Source organism: Sander vitreus, chromosome 4 (genome assembly GCF_031162955.1).
Source record: "Sander vitreus isolate 19-12246 chromosome 4, sanVit1, whole genome shotgun sequence".
In the NCBI taxonomy this organism is placed as follows: Eukaryota; Metazoa; Chordata; class Actinopteri; order Perciformes; family Percidae; genus Sander; species Sander vitreus.
The window spans coordinates 13434056-13443625 of NC_135858.1; the positions used below are offsets into that span (position 1 = coordinate 13434056).

The 9570-nt window shown below is 39.4% G+C and overlaps 1 non-coding gene across 1 annotated transcript; it reads right to left on the bottom strand.

Annotated features, from left to right (window-relative positions):
• Nucleotides 1–7189: 7189 nt before the first annotated feature.
• Nucleotides 7190–7262, bottom strand: trnaf-gaa (transfer RNA phenylalanine (anticodon GAA)). Its single transcript has one exon. It is a non-coding gene; the product is annotated as a tRNA-Phe (tRNA).
• Nucleotides 7263–9570: the final 2308 nt, after the last annotated feature.

The following is a 9570-nucleotide window of genomic DNA, read 5'->3' on the forward strand; positions in this document are numbered from 1 at the left end:
CAAAATTAAAAGGGAAATTTAGAAACAGAGTTCTGCATACAGACAACAGATTTTTATATTTACTTTTGTGGCTGTCTGGGATGAGTAGAATACAACAGACAATAATGGTTGGAAGAACCCCAAGATCTCCCATGCCTTCCCCTGCCTTTGTATCTAACACATATGAGAAAGAAACAAGTATTTTAACAATGGACCAAATGGACCACTGTTAAAGGACCTCATAATATTTTCCTGTGGTAAAATAAAAATAAACCAAATTGCTTTTTTCACCATCATGTAAGACAGGATTTGGGTCACAACTACACAGTAAGATATGGTAAACCACATAGATACATGCTTTTCCAAGATGGAGTGTGGATTAAAATCTGTGAAGAACATCTCTATAGATTTGAACTCTTCAAATATTCTACAAAAAACAATGGGGGACACTTTCTTAAATGAGTCAGTAATAACACAGGAAAATGTAGGGGAGCTGTTGAAGGCAGAAAAACAGGAGCTGATTATAAGCTGTCTGGGACAGGTGGGACTGGAACAGGTAGAGGCCTTATTGCTTTCTGACATCAAGGAATCAGACTGTTTTTGTGTATTTGGCACCAGGCCTGTAACTAATAAAGAGACCACAGTTTGCACTTTTGAAAGCAACAATATCTTGTGTGCCCGTCTCTCACTTTTTCCTCACTTCAGTTCATAAGTTCCTCTGGGGCACCAGTCATTCTGTTTCCTACCCAAGTTAAATGGCCAAATGACATCTTTAGGGCGGCACACTAAAGGCTACAGAAGTGCAATCTGAGGTTTGAAAAGAGGAAGTGCACTTGGGAGGGGACTGGGTAAATACAGGAAGTGGGCCTCTTTTGAGTATCTGTACAGCGAAACAAAGGCGCTCATCCTGTTCTCTCTCTGCAGTGCTGACGTACACACTCAACATAATTGCTTAGTCTACAACATCTGAGTCTTCTTATCGTCGTATAAATCACATGACTGGACTGATGTCAAACAGGACTCATCAGGTGAAACAAGTTAGTCTTGCTCCACCACAGATACATTCCAGGATAGGAGAAAAAAAACATTTTGGGTTGTTTGCATTTTTTTTAAACCAATTGCAATCGTCACCAAAGAAAATGCCACATAAAATATTAAATTAACTGTTCACACAATACAGTAATGTGAGCTATTAAAATTAACTGGATACATGGTAAACAGGATTTGCTCTTACCATTGTACCGCCACTTCATCCACAGCAATCCCCCCAAAACTTCCTGGATAGATAGTAAATGCCATAAACATATTCTTTGGAAATCTTTACAATGTTTCAGCGAAAACACTGAGCAGGCCTGCCTTGTTGCACGATCCAAATTTTCTTCAAAACTTGTCATGTTCAGCATGTAGCTTGCTAGCTTGAAGTTTGTTGTTGTTCCCCGAAGCGAACAGAGTTTAAGAACAGCAACACATAGTAAGCGGAAGGCTCACACGCCGGATGTCAGGCAATTATCCTGGAAATGTACTTCTGTTTATCCAGACTAGAAACAAGTGAGCACATAAGGCCTTTTGCACAGCAGGTGCAATTGATAACATTATTTAACAATTGCCTGGATTAAATTTAGGTGTTCCAGTTGCAAGCGACAACTGCTTACTGGGACACTTACATAAATGTAGGTAAGCTGGAGCATCATTAATATATTAATTGCACCTGTGCTTAACCTGCTATGACATGTCTGCTGTGAAAAAGGCTGTCTGAAGTCATTACTCCATTCACTACTCCCTGTATAATAAACACTCAGTTTACTCTATAGTGTGAAGTACATTTAGACTTATCAATCATTATCATTTTGTGTCATTACTGACAGGTATAGTATCGCAATTTTGGCAAATATAAAATGCGAAGCATTGCATTGTGGGATTGTTAGTAGGAATAAGTAGTGTGCACACAATGGAATCTACTTTTTTGTAGTTTTTGTAGTAAATAAATGGTGGAGTATTTCGGACACATCCCTATCTCCATGTTGTTTAGACATACACTATGAAAAAAAATCACAAAATCATACACACACACACGCACGCACGCACGCACGCACGCACGCACACTCTCTTAAATCTCTGCCTGACCACAAAGACGAAGGTGAGGTGTATCTGAATCATGAACCCCACATGGTGTCATTTGTCATTAAACTCACAAATGATTTTTAAAACAACTTTACCACTAAATCCAAGTGATGCAGTTACCAAAGACCAGATCACATGACTATATCCTTAATTGTCAATACAACAGTCAAATAATTATGGGTTACAGTACCACAAAACATGCATTTTTTTCAGGTTTTTCTGGGTTGTTAAAGAACATCATGGTTTGGGATAATTGCAAGACATTCGCAATCACTGATTCATACTATGGTCACAGTCTGTTACATAATAAACCTACAGTTACATCTGAGGAGTTATACTTTGACAAATAGCAAAAATATTTTGTACAATCTAGTCCTTCAACTTTTTTTGTATTCTTTTTCTGCTGAACGCCTGCATGTTAGCTAAATATTAACACTGAACTGGATATGCTAGTCAACATTTAATCTGAACAATACAAAGAACATTACACTTCTTTTTGCAGCATACTCCTTCAGAATCAGAATCAGAATACTTTATTGATCACCACAGGGAAATTATTTAGTTGCAGTTACTCACATTCAAGTTAAAATAAGAGTAAGAAGAGAGCAAATCAATAAGTGTATGAAGTAAATAAAGTAACATACCTACAATAAGACGTAAATAAATACGTTAAGTAAGTGAGATTAGGTTAAAAAGATTGTTTCAATGGATTGTACAAATTCTATTGTAGTGCAGTGTACAGTACGGACATAAATAAGTACAGTGTGAATATAAGTTGTAGCAGTGAATAAATAATGTAATAATAATAATAATAATAATGTATACTTTATTAATCCCACAAGGGGAAATTACAATGTTTTCACTCTGTTGTTATTACACACATTACACACAGGCCTGAATTACACACACATGCTCAGTACCTATACATGCTGCACCAATGTAGGGATGTCAGAGTGAGGGAGCTGCCCATGGAAAGGCGCCCCGAGCATTTGGGGGTTCGGTGCCTTGCTCAAGAGCACCTTGGCGGTGCCCAGGACGTGAACTGGCACCTCTCCAGCTACCAGTCCCAACTCCCTACAGACTGAGCTACTGCCACCCCCCAATAAATAACACCTTCGTTCATGTAGCTGATAATTATTGCAGTAATTGTTGTACATAATTGTCCAAGAATATTGAGATGTGATGTGGAGATGCGTGCTGTGAGACCAGTTTTAACTCTAAGCGTGTGACACTCAGAGGGAGGAGTTATATAGTTTGATGACCACAGGCAGGAACAACCTCCTATGGCGCTCTGTGGTGCATCGTGGGTGTCTCAGTCTGTCGCTGAAGGTGCTCCTCAGTCTGACCAGTGTATTGTGGAGCGGGTGGGAGGAGTTGTCTAGGATGGAGTGTATTTTGGACAGCATCCTCCTCTCTGACACTGTCTTTAAGGAGTCTAGCTCCACACCAACAACATCACAGGCCTTCTATATTAGTTTGTTGAGTCTGCTGGTGTCTGCCACTCTTAGCCTGCTGCCCCAGCATGCAACAGCATATAGGAGAGCACTAGCCACCACAGACTCATAAAACATCCTCAGCATCTTCTGACAGATGTTGAAGGACCTTAGCCTCCTGTAAAGTAATCCAGAGTTCTTAATCCAGTCCAGTTTATTGTATATGTGTACTCCCAGGTATTTGTAGTCCTCTACTATTTCCACACTGACACCTTGGATGGATACAGGGGTCACCGGTGCCTTCCACCTTCTCAATCCACTACCAGCTCCTTTGTTTTTGTCACATTGAGCTGCAAATAATTGTCCTCGCACCATGTGACAAAGTTCTCCACCACAGCCCTGTACTCAGTCTCCTCACCATCACTGATACATCCCACTACCGCAGAGTCATCAGAAAACTTCTGAAGATGGCAGGACTCTGACTGGTTTGACATATTTTCTGATACATAACAACTGTGTTGCATTATGAATTAGACATTTTTCATGGAAAAACATACAAAAACACAAAGAAACAAAATCATGTTTATGAAGGTTGCATAACTTTTCATCTTCTGAGAAAAAAAATCCTGTAGTGTTAAATATAAAACAATAGATTCAAACACAGCCTCTCCTGTCTGACACACACACACACACACACACACACACACACACACACACACACACTGTCCAAAAAAACCTAACTTCAAACACGTGTTGCTAGGTTGCTACTTAACTATTTAGTGAGAAGTAGTGAGTGGTGGAGAATTCCCAGCATTTACCATTTCAGTTAGTCACACTATGACGTCATACTGTTTGAGTATCTATAAAACTGTCGGGATGATGTTGCCTTTAAACCAACAAGACAATGGGGATAACTAAGCAAGGCGTGGGCATGTCACTACAGAGTAGAAGATAAAATACAAACCAGAGCGTCCAGTTTGAAGTCTTATTAAACACTGACACAGCGCAGGGTTTTCTAGTCTTTAGAGGCGGGATTGTACAGCCTGGAAAGTTATCACAGAAGAAATAATTGTTTACAAGGTAAATGGTAAATTAGCACCATGCCACACACAACAACATACATGCTACAAGATAATTCTACCTGTTGCAAGTGCAACAACTTGATTGGTCGAAGGAGTTGTTCCCCTTATACTGTACTTAATACACTTTACTGTAAATAATACTCCACTACATTTCCCGGATGGGGTTGAGGATGAGATTTATGTGACAACAACCCCCCATTCTCCCAGTGCATGGGTCTCAATCAATTAAATGAGGAACGTTGTGGATCTAAAAAAATGCCTTAAGATACGGAAACCTGAGTAATGTTACACATTTCTCTCAGGTTGAATTCAAGCAAGATGTCTGATGTCTGAGAACTGCTGAGATAAAGCTATAGTAGTACTGATATTATCTTTATATCTGTCTTGTGTAAAGTAATTTGAATCGTCTTGTTGTTAAAAGGTGGTATACAAATAAACTTGCCAACAAACATTATAGGACAGTATGTAGCAGACAAGTCATTTATTTATTTAATGCCTATTTGTATAGAGACAATAACATGAAGCAATTCCACATACCACAGCATTTTTAGCTAATTTGCCTACGGGGCGGGCCTTTAAAATATAATAAAAACTCAAAAATAAAATTATACATACAGAACAAAAATAGCTCCGGGAACTAAACTTAAAGGACAATTCCGGCGCAAAATGAACCTAGGGGTTAATAACATATGTGTACCGAGTCAATCGTTCTCTGGGATATGTTTTCATGCTAATCGAATGTGTCTCTAGCTTTAAATAAGCTACCGCAAAACGGGTGGTTAGACAAACGCCGTGCAACCAGTAGCTTTCGTGATTCGACTGCTCATGACTGTTTTCCAAGATGGCGCCCGCATGTAAACATGAACGCTACTGTCTTTATAATCTATCTTTTTAATAAACTGTCTGTACACTTACAAAGTTCTAAATTCTTTGGTTTACATGTAGGGACCCTCATTATGCTACCATTGAAATGTCGTGCTATTTTGAGCCTTGTCAGTGGTTTAAAATAGATAGATAGATTTAGATAGATCATCTGCCCCGAAAGCTAGCGTTAGCAGCTAACCACCCGTTTGCGGTAGCTTGTTTAAAGCTTTAGCATGAAAACATGTCCCAGAGAACGTTCGACTCGGTACCGTTATTAACCCCTAGGTTCATTTTGCGCTGTAATTGTCCTTTAAACTATATTTCTTTAGCACATTTGTGCTTGTGTTACTACTCCACTATATCTCAAGAACAGACATGTTTTGTTCTGTACAGGTATCAATTTGTATATTGTGGACAAGGATATCCTGGAACAGTTAAAAGGCCTGAGATGAACTGCAGACTGTACTTGTTTTTAAACTTTAATGAAGCCATCCAGTTTTATGATTTATTGAACAACACCACCTCCTGGTGTAAATTTGTGTGAACTGTTGTTGCCTTTTTGTGAACTGTTTTCTGTTACTATAGCTGTTGTAGGGACATCTGTTATAATGTTGGTGCCCTTATATTGTTTGTGTTGTACTTGTCTTTTGTTCTTTTAACCTTTTATCTTTTGTAAAGCACTTTGTAACCTAGGTTTTGAAAGGTGCTATAGAAATAAAACTATTTACTTAGCCTACTTACACCCCTTTATACAATCTATGGCACATCTATGTTCTGTAAATGGCTGTATTCTAACTGTATTTGTCAGGCCAACTATAATACACTGCCCACAAGAAACAGTGAGCAGTAAATTTGACAGAGGCAAGTAACAAGGTAAATTTGAATATTTAAGTAGGTCAGCATGAGGTAGCCTACATTTACCCTAACCCTCAATTACGTTTTAGATGGAAATGCTGTAAGCCTACTTTTCATTCCACTATTTCTGTTATAGTTTTGTTTGCTTAGTTTCTTCACAGATTCAAATTGTGCATGCAAAACCTGTACAATGTGATGCAATTAAAAAAAATCATAATATCACCTAATCAAAATTTAAAAACACCTTCGTGAAACTTTTTTTTAAAAGTTATATAACTCCCGCTCACTGTCCTGTCCAGTGGCTCTTTTAATCAGATTTTAACTGCCTGTTTCCCTTTTAAATTGCTTTTAGATAACCGAACCTGTTTTTTTAAGCAGTGTTTTAAGTGGCTTTCCACATTAGTGGTCCCCTTGTGCCCGTGCATGGCCCTCGTAGCGCCCATCCCGGACGCTACATTTTAACCCAAACCTAACCCAGGTCAGGCCTACCTGAGTATTTTCTGCGTTGTACTTCTACTCAACCACGTTCCAGATGGAATTGCTGTAAGCCTACCTTGCACTATTTCTGTAATAGTTTCGTTTGCTTTGTTTCTTAACAGATTCAAGTCTTGCATGCAAAGCCTGTACTATGTGATGCAATTTTAAAAATCATATCACCTAATCATAATTTTAAATCACCTTTGTTAACATTATCTTTAAATATTTTGTTTATGCAACACCATAACAAGTGGCCTAGTATGCATGTTTACTTTACACCCAGCGGATCGGTGGTTAGGGTGAGTGTTTTACTGTAACGTATTACTATCAGTTGTGTATTAGCAATGGCGTTTGAAAAAAGAAAATATCCCCTCTTGCTGCCGAAACCCGGGATCGAACCAGGGACCTTTAGATCTTCAGTCTAACGCTCTCCCAACTGAGCTATTTCGGCACACATACAAAATGAATTTCGATAAAATTATATATAAATACTTGAAAAGATAGGTGTTTGATGATGTTTCTGTAACGTTATATATATGCTTTCTCGCCAACCTAGCCGGACCTAGCTAGCTAACGTTAGCTACACAGCTGTGTAACGATCCTCTTAAACTGAGTGTGGACACCGTTCTCTCAATACATCCATGGTGGAAACCGCCAAAGGTTTCTTTTCCAACAGGACCCTGGCTTTCGAAGAAAAAGCGATACCACAAAGATAAAACATATCTGCATCGAAGCAGCAACGCCAGTGGAGAATACCAGTGGCGAAATACAAACTCTTACATTTAGCAGTGTTCAGCTAGAGTATAGCTACGTTTGGACACAAGATGGCGCCATTTGGTCACCATGTTACGCTGGTTCTGTTAAAATGGCTTGCCATACTGGTTGACAATGGCATATTATTCACTGTGGACCTCTGAAAATAACTAGTGCAGTTTACCGATTGCTTGGCCTCCTGTATTGCTGCTTGCAGCTTTCTCTTGAACCATTTACCCCGAAATAACTTACAGAAAGCCCCCAAAGCACCCATTGAGGAAAACACTACTACATTTAGCCTACCTGATAGAGAAATGTTAAGTGGTTAATTACATTGCAGAATCAGATTTTACTTTATATCACAATTAAAATATGATGCATACTTATTCATTATACTATCCAGCATTATTAGAGTTGAAAGCTCCTTGAACAGGTATTTAGTCAATGTAATTAAATTGTGCTGATTATGCCTCTCTTCACTTTAAATAATTTGAATGCCGGACTTGTACTTTACCAAAGGGCCTCGTGAATTTGTAGTTTTTTTGCATGCTGCAGAGATCAAGAGCTTGGGCGTGCATCTACCATGTGTTTGTGTAATGTTATTTGCATGCATGGCAGCCTTAGATCTGGAGTTGCCAGTTGTTAGTCTTATACATACATGGGAGTAGCGCCACTGTTGTCTGTTCCACCCTCTTTGCAGGAACCACTGACTGTAAAAGTAATGGATGTAGGCTATATCTTATAAAGTAACGTTAAAACATAGATTTAAACGTTAGAGTTAGGTTAGTATGGCAACTTAAAACATAAGTTTTAATGGCAGAGTTAGATGTTCTTGACCAGTAGGGTATCTGATTGTGCTCGTTGAGGGAAGTGAAGAAGAGTTTGCTAGGTTAGGCTATATCCAGCGGTCAGAAACCCACAAGGGTGAAATATCAAGGTATTCATTTCCATATAGGCATAGCTATCGCCGGTAGCCGGATGGAAGACATGCTAGAGCCATGAAGCACTGTTTTTAGGGAGTCCCACATAGCTTTTATTTTCTCCAAGCTTTATTGTGCGGTCGATTCACAACGACATATTAGGGCCAGGGGTTAGGCCTAAAGTGGGCCGGAACGATCTGGAACAGTGTTCTGGCACATTCAATTAAGAAGTAAATTAATCAAGCCTAATTGGCAGTTTCATACATCAGTATTTTCCGTTTGTTAAAATAACGCCAATTATCCATTCCAGTGTTTCTATTCATTGTCAGCAGCGCACCACCGTGAGTCCATGACGAGGCAAGTGTGGTAAGTTCTTATGTTTGTAAAAACTACGTCTGTAATTGTCATTACTGAGCTCAGGCTCAGTAGGCTTCTGGTTGAATGTTTTGCCATAAATCACAAAAAAGGGGGGAGACTATTAATACTTACTTGTTGGCTATTCAGTGTGTTTTTTGGACGACACCCAAACGTAAAGACATTTTCACAGTACGTAGGGCAGGAGCAAAATTGCAAGACTCTTCTGGGCCAACAGTGGTAGAAAACAGTAGAGCTTGCTAATCTTATCATCCTGCACTGTTTTTCTCTTGTTTCTAATGGGACTCTGCAGTGATGCAGTGCTGTCCCTTTATTAGTCATATAGCTATGATGTCCCGATGCCAGCTTCTATGCCTTCCTTCTCTTCTCTCCTTTGCCCCTAATCTCCCCTCAATACTATCTCTCTCTCTCTCTCTCTCTCTCTCTCTCTCTCTCTCTCTCTCTCTCTCTCTCATTTTTGTTCCTCTGTCATCCCCAAGGTGACTTTCCTTCCTTCACAGACACTGCAGCTGTTCCTCGCTTTGTTCTGGAAGGCCTGAGTGGGGATACGAGATGACAGAGATGCAGGCCAGCGGAATAAAGAGAAGTAGAACCAAGGGAGGAAATGAGGGTGTGAAAGAGGAGGGGACTGATGATGAGATTATCAAGCAGAATGTAGGAATCTAAGGTGTTGTTGACTCACTGCATAAATCAGTAAGGCATCAAACACAC